A 9,732-nucleotide genomic window follows, 5' to 3' on the forward strand; every position below is an offset into this window, starting at 1 on the left:
AGATACCAGCGGTGCTTACGGACGCGGCCAGCTTAAAAAACGTGCTCGTGCACGATATCCCCATAGAAAACAATGGGGCCATTTGAGCTGAAAAAAAACCTAACACCTGCAAAAAAGCAGCGTTCAGCTCTTAACGCAGCCCCATTGTTTTCTATGGGGAAACACTTCCTACGTCTGCACCTAACACTCTAACATGTACCCCGAGTCTAATCTTTGTACCGCTAAGATGTTATTAGTTGCAGATTGCTTGCACTGCCTAATGTTGCTTGAAAGGTCAGTAAGGCAGAAACCCGGAGGATCCGAAGGGGGGGTCGCTACCTATGTGTAGGCCTCCGTCTTAATCTTCTGAACTGTGGCTCTTTTATCATACAAACAGCTATCAAGGATTGTAATATAGCCACCACTTGCATGGTAACTAATAATAATTTGATTATGTATGTACTTTAGTTGTTATGGGCTCTAAAACCGGAGGATTAAAGAGGATTCAGTTAGAGCCTGCAGTACATGCGTCCTGTCAGGTCGGATACGCCCCCCACATATAGAGTAATTTAATGTTATCTTATGTGCTGCTATAAAATACCATAATCTGAGACAACTCTGGAGGCAGAGCAGAGCATAGAGGAAGGGACCTTTGACCCCAAGGAGGAGACAGGCCGTTGTTGGGGGTGGGTACCTGTAGGGGGTTAGATATAAGAGCGGCCTGGGATGGCGCAACTTTGCGCCATTAAATAAAAAGAACAGAAAAACCTGCAGACCTGCCGTTAGAAAGGGGTTTCGATAGTTATGCTCAACCATCTTTTTTATTCCCTGCCGCTGCTTGTGACGTTAAGGAGGACTCTTTTCGCTTGCTTAAACCTTGGACTGATAGCATTGCCCTGGACCCATAAAGTATCACAGTATTAGAGGAATCTTCTACGGCTGGTGGTATTCCTGCTAATAGGCCACGAGCAGGCCTGGTGGGTGCTAAGCTCACTACAAAGGAAGCTGGTAGGCAGTTTATGGCTGCAAACAAGTAATGTGAAGAGTGTTGGGGCAGAAAGTGCTATCAGGAGTGAGGCTGGCCTGCATGTTTTGGGCAGTCATCAGGCAAGAGGCAGGTGTAAGAGAAACAGGGTGCAGGAGGTTGGAGTTTTGCAAGGGAAAAGGGCTAAGGCCCCTCAGTCAGGTTTGCCAGTGGGGGAACTATTAGTTCCCCGGTTCGTGGGATTCCAATGTTCTCTCTGTTGATGGCTCAGCGGGAACAGCAGAGGCCACGGCAAGATTGACAAGGCTCCATCCAGTCTGGGATGCCATTGGGATGGCAGAGTGAAGAAATACTTTTGGCAGCCCCGACAAGATGATTGCAGAATGTTATATTGTGTACCAGTGGCGTGGCAGCATCAAGTGACCAGGTGCTTCAGTCGGACGGGGCATATGCAGCAGTGATAACCGGTAAGCAGGGTTTGGGGGGCTTACAAGCGATGATTGAGAGCACTGTATATGAGAAAGGGATGGATATGATGTCTTCCAACCTATTAACAGGTTTACGTGAATTGGTGTCCAGACTAGAGTTGACGTTGGCTGCAAAAGCAATTCCTCCAGCAGGGAGGGCATGGGTTTCTTCAGTCCAGGGTGCTGCGTCTGAGAGTGCATTAACGGTTACTACCTGGTCGCAGAGTGGGGCTGAGTAAGTGGTGGTTGGGGTTGGCACCGGTGGAGAGAATCAAAGTGTCAATCAGACGGGCACTTAAGTTGGTGCTGTGGTTGACTCTGACATCAGGGTGGAAGATACAGCCATGTCCAGCCAATGTCGGTGCTCAATTGGTCCCCTTGGTCTCCACTTGACTAAGAAAAAGATAGAAAATATTTGGAAGAGGGAGTACATGATGGAGCTCTTTTCTTTGTTACCCCTCAAACAATCCTTCAAGGTGCCTTAAAAATTAAAAACAGGAGTCAGCAAAAAAGGAAGAAGAGCACAAAAAACGCTAACGGAAGCTTCTAAAAACATTTACCAATTGGTTAAAGGCATTTGTCATTATGCTTAGTGTCAACTTATCGCCCCCTCTAATAGGGATCTTAGCTATATCAATAATTTTAATAGCCATATCCGCGATATTGGTAAAGTCATTTTAAGGATTCTGCGGTGGCAAATCATTTTAATGGCTATCACTCGTGGATATGACTATTAAAATTATTGATATAGCTAAGATCCCTATTAGAGTATACGTACACAAATAGATATGTACAAAATATTCTGAAAGCCTCCTTTCTTTAAACATAAAAGAATACTTGGAGAAAACCCATTCCACTTTCACTTTATTTACGTATGTATTGATTTCTAAAACAATATTTTCCCTTTCATTTGGGGAAAACGGCTGCGCTAGTGGCAGAAGACTGAAAGCGTTAAACAGACAAATGCGCAGACTTTCTGGTCTATCTGCATCTTGCTCCGTTGCTGAGGTGGGAGAGTAATAGCTGCTACTGCTGCTGTTGCCTGTGTTTTAAAATGTAGCTCTGTTAATGTTTGAGAGTCAGCGTGCGACTTGCTGATTCCATTTTGTAGCTGCCTAGGGTTGTAGTGTGCTAACAATGTGCAGCGTTGCGTAAGTGCTTTGTAAGAGAAAGGCTGTGAGGAGAATGGTGTGTTAAGAGTGTATAAAAGTGCATTGGAGCTAGCGCCTCCTGCTGGTGAATGTTTGAAAAAGCAAAAGCCTACAGCACCTGGTATTCCCAGGTGGTGTCCCATCCAAGTGCTAACCAGGCCCGACCCTGCTTAGCTTCTGAGATCAGATGAGATCGGGCGCATTCAGGGTGGTGTGGCCGTAGGCAGAGACAGGGACTGCATTTACTCCTCTTGTAGTTCTGACCTCTCCGATAGCAAGAGGCTCATCTAGTCTCAGCCCTTGGCCTGTCTCACCAAAGGAAAAGCCACTGGGCACAATTTCTTCTGACAATGGCCTTGTTCGTGCAAACCCCAGGCATTCTTACACTCCACCGCTCTATTTTTTTCTTCTGGATCTTTCACCCTGCACCTTCAGTTCATCACCTCTTGTTCTAACGTGCCTGCTTTTCTGGGGAAATGCTTCTCTGCTCAACTACAGGAAATCAATTTAAACCTATTTCCATGGTCTGCAGGACTCTGCCAATTTCAAAAACATGCATTCTTTCTCTAAGACACGCTCTTTTATCACCTTCACTTTCTCTTTTACTCACTTGTAGGCCTTTTTCGCGACAGCACGCTTTTGGATACGGTGGGGGTAGGGGCGGCACGATACTCTCTTTTTCACCTCTCAAAAAAAGGAAGAATTGCTTTTCTTTGAACCTGAGCAAACGTTTTGGAATCTTGTGGCCATCTTGCAGTGCCCTCAGCTCCCTTCCTCCGGTCCAGGTGCGAGCTGTTCATTCTGACGAGACAGCCTGAGAGCAGCAGAAAGCCTGACACGCCCAAACGCTTTTTTTGTCTAGGAAAGGAAAGGGACAAGCTGAGAAAATGGCTTCCCCCGGCTGCCTCACCTGTTAATAGCGACTGGCCAAAAGAAGAGAGCGGCAGAAAATGGGGCTGGGAGGACAGGCTGCGAAAAAAGCACTGGCAGGCCAAGAGAGGCAAGGATAGCGACAGAGCGATAGACAAAGGGAAAAGTCGGCGTGCGGCAGAGGGAAATGAAAAACAAGAAACTCTGTGTGCATAGCTGAGCCGTGCTGCTGATGCTACAGAGGGAGCACTGTTTATGTTTGATTTCAGCAAGAGGGGGAAGCTCCTCGTCGCTTTGCTCCGCTTAACCAAGCCTCAGGTACAGCAAAAGCCTAAATATGGAAGAAAAAGCTGGCAGAAATAAAAGACCCCACAGAGGGCTGAAAAAACAAAAAAAAAAACAAACATAATTTTTTGTAAGAATTTACCTGATAAATTAATTTCATATTGGCAAGAGTCCATGAGCTAGTGACATATGGGATATATAATCCTACCAGGAGGGGCAAAGTTTCCCAAACCTCAAAATGCCTATAAATACACCCCTCACCACACCCACAATTCAGTTTAACGAATAGACAAGTAGTGGGGTGATAAAGAAAGGAGTAAAAAGCATTAACAAAGGAATTTGGAAATAATTGTGCTTTATACACAAAAATCATAACCACCATAAAAAAGGGTGGGCCTCATGGACTCTTGCCAACATGAAAGAAATTAATTTATCAGGTAAATTCTTACATAAATTATGTTTTCTTTCATGTAATTGGCAAGAGTCCATGAGCTAGTGACGCATGGGATATCAATACCCAAGATGTGGAACTCAACACAAGAGTCACTAGAGAGGGAGGGATAAAATAAAAAAACAGCCATTTCCGCTGAAAAAATAATCCACAAAGCAAATTATAAGTTTATTCTTTAATGACAAGAAAAACTTAAAACATCAGTAGAAGAATCAAACTGAAACAGCTGCCTGAAGAACTTTTCTACCAAAAACTGCTTCTGAAGAAGCAAATACATCAAAACGGTAGAATTTAGTAAATGTATGCAGAGAGGACCATGTTACAGCTTTGCAAATCTGATCAACTGAATCTTCATTCTTAAAAGCCCACGAAGTGGAGACTGATCTAGTAGAATGAGCTGTAATTCTCTGACTTAGCACTAAGGGTTCAATTTCCATACCTTCAAATTTAATGATTTGAGATCCTGATGGAAAAACGGACCTTGAGACGGTAGGTCCGGCCTTAACAGAAGTGGCCAAGGTTGGCAACTGGACATCCAAACAAGATCTGCATACCAAAACCTGTGAGGCCATGCTGGAGCCACCAGAAACACAAACGATTGTTCCATGATGATTTTGAGGATCACTCTTGGAAGAAGAACTAGAGGCGGAAAAATGTAAGCAGGAGGGTAACACCAAGGAAGTGTCAGTGCATCCACTGCTTCAGCCTGAACATCACTGGACCTGGACAGGTATCTGGGAAGTTTCTTGTTTAGATGAGAGGCCATCAGATCTATCTCTGGAAGACCCCACATCTGAACAATCTAAGAAAACACATCTGGATGGAGGGACCACTCCCCTGGATGTAAAGTCTGACGGCTGAGATAATCCGCCTCCCAATTGTCTACACCTGGAATATGCACCGCATTGATTAGACAGGAGCTGGATTCCGCCCAAGCAAGTATCTGAGATACTTGTTTCATAGCTTGAGGACTGTGAGTCCCACCCTAATGATTGACATATGCCACAGTTGTGATATTGTCTGTCTGAAAGCAAATGAACGGTTCTCCCTTCAACAGAGGCAAAAACTGAAGAGCTCTGAGAATTGCACGGAGTTCTAAAATATTGATTGGTAATCTCGCCTCTTGAGATTTCCAAACCCCTTGCGCTGTCAGAGATCCCCAAACAGCTCCCCAACCTGAAAGACTTGCATCTGTAGTGATCACAGTCCAGGTTGGCCGAACAAAGGAAGCCCCAGGTTAGCCGAACAAAGGAAGCCCCTAAACGCTGGTGATTTAACTACCACGTCAGAGAGTGTCGAACATTGGGATTTAAGGATATTAATTGGGATATCTTTGTATAAGCATACAAACTCATGCACCCTGTGTTGCAAACCACGGAAAAATATAATACAATGCCTTCAGCTATTGTGTGATCCGTAATAAAATATAACACTGTCACTCTCTAACAGTGTAAATATAGCCGGTATATTGTCAGGACTAGAAACCACTGCACAGGGTACTCCACTTCGGTTATTTTCAGGTGTTTGAGCAAATGCATTAGGTAAAAGTAAAACACAAGGTTTGTCACATTTCTCGTTATAGGTGTATATTCATACTTCTTATTACAGGTATAGGATCTTGTATCACTCTTGATATACAGAAGTAATGATAATATTTGGAATCAACTTTCTCAATAAGTAAACACTGGACAAGCTTGGTTACTCACTGTTATCCGGCCTCACTCATGCAAGATGGCGGAGTTACTGTAGTAAACCGTTTCACCGGACAGCATTACCTGTGGAAAGCCTGTGACTTGTATTTCCTTTGGCAGCAACCTCCAAATGCTGCAATTTTTAACCAATTTTCACCATATGTTGAAATAAAAGTCTTATAAGAGACAGAGCATTAAATCATTGCAGTAGATTTATTCGAATGAACAAACAGGTGAACACCACTCCACACACAACTCACAGCCACATCCGACGCGTTTCCTGCCGCTAAACGGCACTTCGTCAGGGATATTGACAGCTGCTGTGAACCTCCCTTAAAAAGGCTAAGCCCTCATATTCAGATTTAAAGGTATAGTACTTTTTCTATAGCCATTCATACAAGGGAGTTGAACAAAAACATTGTTACAAAATAAAACTATATAAAATGTTCAATACAATGTTGCAACTTGAGCACACTAAAGTTTAACATAGTTTCACATAAATAGGAACATTTAGTCTCATGCACTATAAATGTATGACTCTCTATATATATATACCGTTATATTTTTATTTTTACAATTCATGGCTAATCTATGATTAAATTTATAGGTATGAAAATTAATTACAGTTAATACACTCGGCTTTGTCTTGATTCATAATGATGTCAATATAATGAATATTCGAATAATATAGTACAGAAAAGTTAGAAATTAAAAATTGATCCGTTCTAATCTTCAAATATAACATCATTTTATGACTGAACCCACAATGTTATTATTTTAGGCATTAGTTAGAATTTCATGTTAGTTGCCTATATATAATTTTACATCTGAAATCATATTTATACCAAAAGGACTTCCGGTTTTCAATGTATATATCCAATAGACTTCCCTCCTATTCAGGGCTTGAGTTCTATTTCCCCCAACATTATATTTTGGTATTAAATCAATACCCTGAACGGAGAAAAGTGTATTGATATATTCTAATTCTTGTTTATCAAAATTGTCATTTCTTCTGTGTAGTGCAAAGTGCTTTGATACAGGTGTTTTTGGAATATCATTTTCTAAGGAAAGTAAGTGCTCCCTCACTCTATCCTTGAGCATTCTTGTAGTTCTTCCTGTATATTGACTATTACACAGTTTGCATGTGATCAAATATATAACAAATCTTGAGTTACAATCTATATGGTGGTTTATCTTATATGTGTTGCCAGTGACAGTTGAGGTAAAAGTATCACTTTTCTTCATGTAGCTGCAAGATTTACAAGGTATTCCTCCACATTTAAAGCTACCATTACATTTTCCTAGCCACATTTTATTTACTGTTTTGGCTTTATCTGCAAAATTCCGTTTTAGACTATTCTCTATAGTTTCTGATCTTCTAGAAACACATCTAACACCTTTTTCTATGGTTGTTCTTAATTTAGGATCATTTTTTAACAGTGGAATAAATCTTTGTACAATTCTGCATATATCCTGATACTGTCTGCTATATTTTGTTGAAAAAGTCAGCCTATCTAAGTCTCCATTTGCTCTCTTCGGCTTATCCTTTAGCAAAACCTGTCTATCCATCTCATTGACTGCCTTCATAGTTTTAAATAAATCCTTCTTGTTATACCCTCTGTCACTCAGTCTTTCTACTAAATTATTAGCTTGATCCAAATACGTCTCATTATCACTACAATTACGCCTAAGGCGCATAAATTGCCCCTTTGGAATCCCTTTCTTTACACAATAGGGGTGGCCTGAGTCAGCCCTCAAAATCGTATTACCAGAAGTTTTTTTCCTAAAGGTCCTAGTATTTATGCAACCTTTCTTACTATCTCCTACTAATGTTAGATCTAAATAGTCTACACTTTCATCAGAGTTATAATGTGTAAATTGTAAATTATTTTTATTGTCATTCAGGTATTTTATAAATTCTTCTATGCTAGTTGTGTCTTTATTCCAGACGATCAAAAGATCGTCTATAAATCTGGTATAGAAACAAATCTTAGATAGAAAGGGATTATTGCTAGTAAACACTTTATTAAGTTCAAAATATCCCAAATATAAGTTAGCATACGAGGGTGGCGAATTTCGCCCCCATCGCTGTGCCCTGATTTTGGACATAATAAGTCCCTTCAAAAAGAAAGTAATTATGGCTCAGAAGGAACCTCACAATATCAACAATATAATCTATAAAGCCTGATTCAAAATTAGTATGAATATGTAACATTTCCCTGAGGGCCACAAGACCCTCTCTGTGAGGTATACAGGAGTATAGAGATACCACATCTACAGTTAAAAAAGTAAGGTTATCTGACCAATCTAGATGTTCCAGTTTTCTAAGTAAATGTTTGGTATCTCTCAGATATCCTGGCAAATTTTTAACAATTGGCTGTAAAAAATCATCAACCCATTTGCCTAAATTTTCCCCTATAGTACCTATAGTGGAAATAATGGGCCTTCCTGGCGGATTAAGCCTAGACTTATGGATTTTCGGAAGATGTTTAAAAACTGATATTGTTGGACTTTCATTAATAAAACATTCTGCCTGTGTACGTGTAAGATAATTTAGGTGAATACCTTTATCTAAGAGCATTTTAAGTTCCCTATTAAACTTCTCAGTGGGGTTAAATGTAAGTTTACGATATGTTTCCCTGTCAGACAACTGTCTTTCAGCTTCTTGAACATAAGCTGCTCTATCTTGCACAACAATAGTGCCCCCTTTGTCAGATTTTGATATCACCACATTTTTATTATCTTTAATTTGCTTAAGTGCAGCTCTTTCTCTGTATGACAAGTTATCCCAACTTTTTTTCTTTTTATTTTCACAATTTACTTTAATATTATAAAGTTGTGTTAATTCATCTTCTACTACTGTGTGGAATACTTCTATAAGGTCCCCTCTTGCATGGACCGGGTAGAAGTGACTAGTGTGGCCTATCTTGCATTGAGAGCTAGGTATACTTAAGTTGCTCTGATTGTATCTTAAACTTTCGCTATTTAGCAATCTCAAGCTATTGGTATCACATAATACTTAAAATGCTCTTAGATGAAGGTATTCACCTAAATTATCTTACACGTACACAGGCAGAATGTTTTATTAATGAAAGTCCAACAATATCAGTTTTTAAACATCTTCCGAAAATCCATAAGTCTAGGCTTAATCCGCCAGGAAGGCCCATTATTTCCACTATAGGTACTATAGGGGAAAATTTAGGCAAATGGGTTGATGATTTTTTACAGCCAATTGTTAAAAATTTGCCAGGATATCTGAGAGATACCAAACATTTACTTAGAAAACTGGAACATCTAGATTGGTCAGATAACCTTACTTTTTTAACTGTAGATGTGGTATCTCTATACTCCTGTATACCTCACAGAGAGGGTCTTGTGGCCCTCAGGGAAATGTTACATATTCATACTAATTTTGAATCAGGCTTTATAGATTATATTGTTGATATTGTGAGGTTCCTTCTGAGCCATAATTACTTTCTTTTTGAAGGGACTTATTATGTCCAAAATCAGGGCACAGCTATGGGGGCGAAATTCGCCCCCTCGTATGCTAACATATTTGGGATATTTTGAACTTAATAAAGTGTTTACTAGCAATAATCCCTTTCTATCTAAGATTTGTTTCTATACCAGATTTATAGACGATCTTTTGATCGTCTGGAATAAAGACACAACTAGCATAGAAGAATTTATAAAATACCTGAATGACAATAAAAATAATTTACAATTTACACATTATAACTCTGATGAAAGTGTAGACTATTTAGATCTAACATTAGTAGGAGATAGTAAGAAAGGTTGCATAAATACTAGGACCTTTAGGAAAAAAACTTCTGGTAATACGATTTTGAGGGCT

At 40.1% G+C, this 9,732-nt stretch overlaps 1 non-coding gene across 1 annotated transcript; it reads right to left on the reverse strand.

The window, feature by feature from the left end:
* Window positions 1-2,688: 2,688 nt before the first annotated feature.
* Window positions 2,689-2,807, reverse strand: LOC128661806 (5S ribosomal RNA). The gene has a single exon (XR_008402621.1). It is a non-coding gene; the product is annotated as a 5S ribosomal RNA (ribosomal RNA).
* Between the last annotated feature and the right edge of the window lie 6,925 nt (window positions 2,808-9,732).

Source organism: Bombina bombina, chromosome 5 (genome assembly GCF_027579735.1).
Source record: "Bombina bombina isolate aBomBom1 chromosome 5, aBomBom1.pri, whole genome shotgun sequence".
Taxonomy (NCBI): Eukaryota; Metazoa; Chordata; class Amphibia; order Anura; family Bombinatoridae; genus Bombina; species Bombina bombina.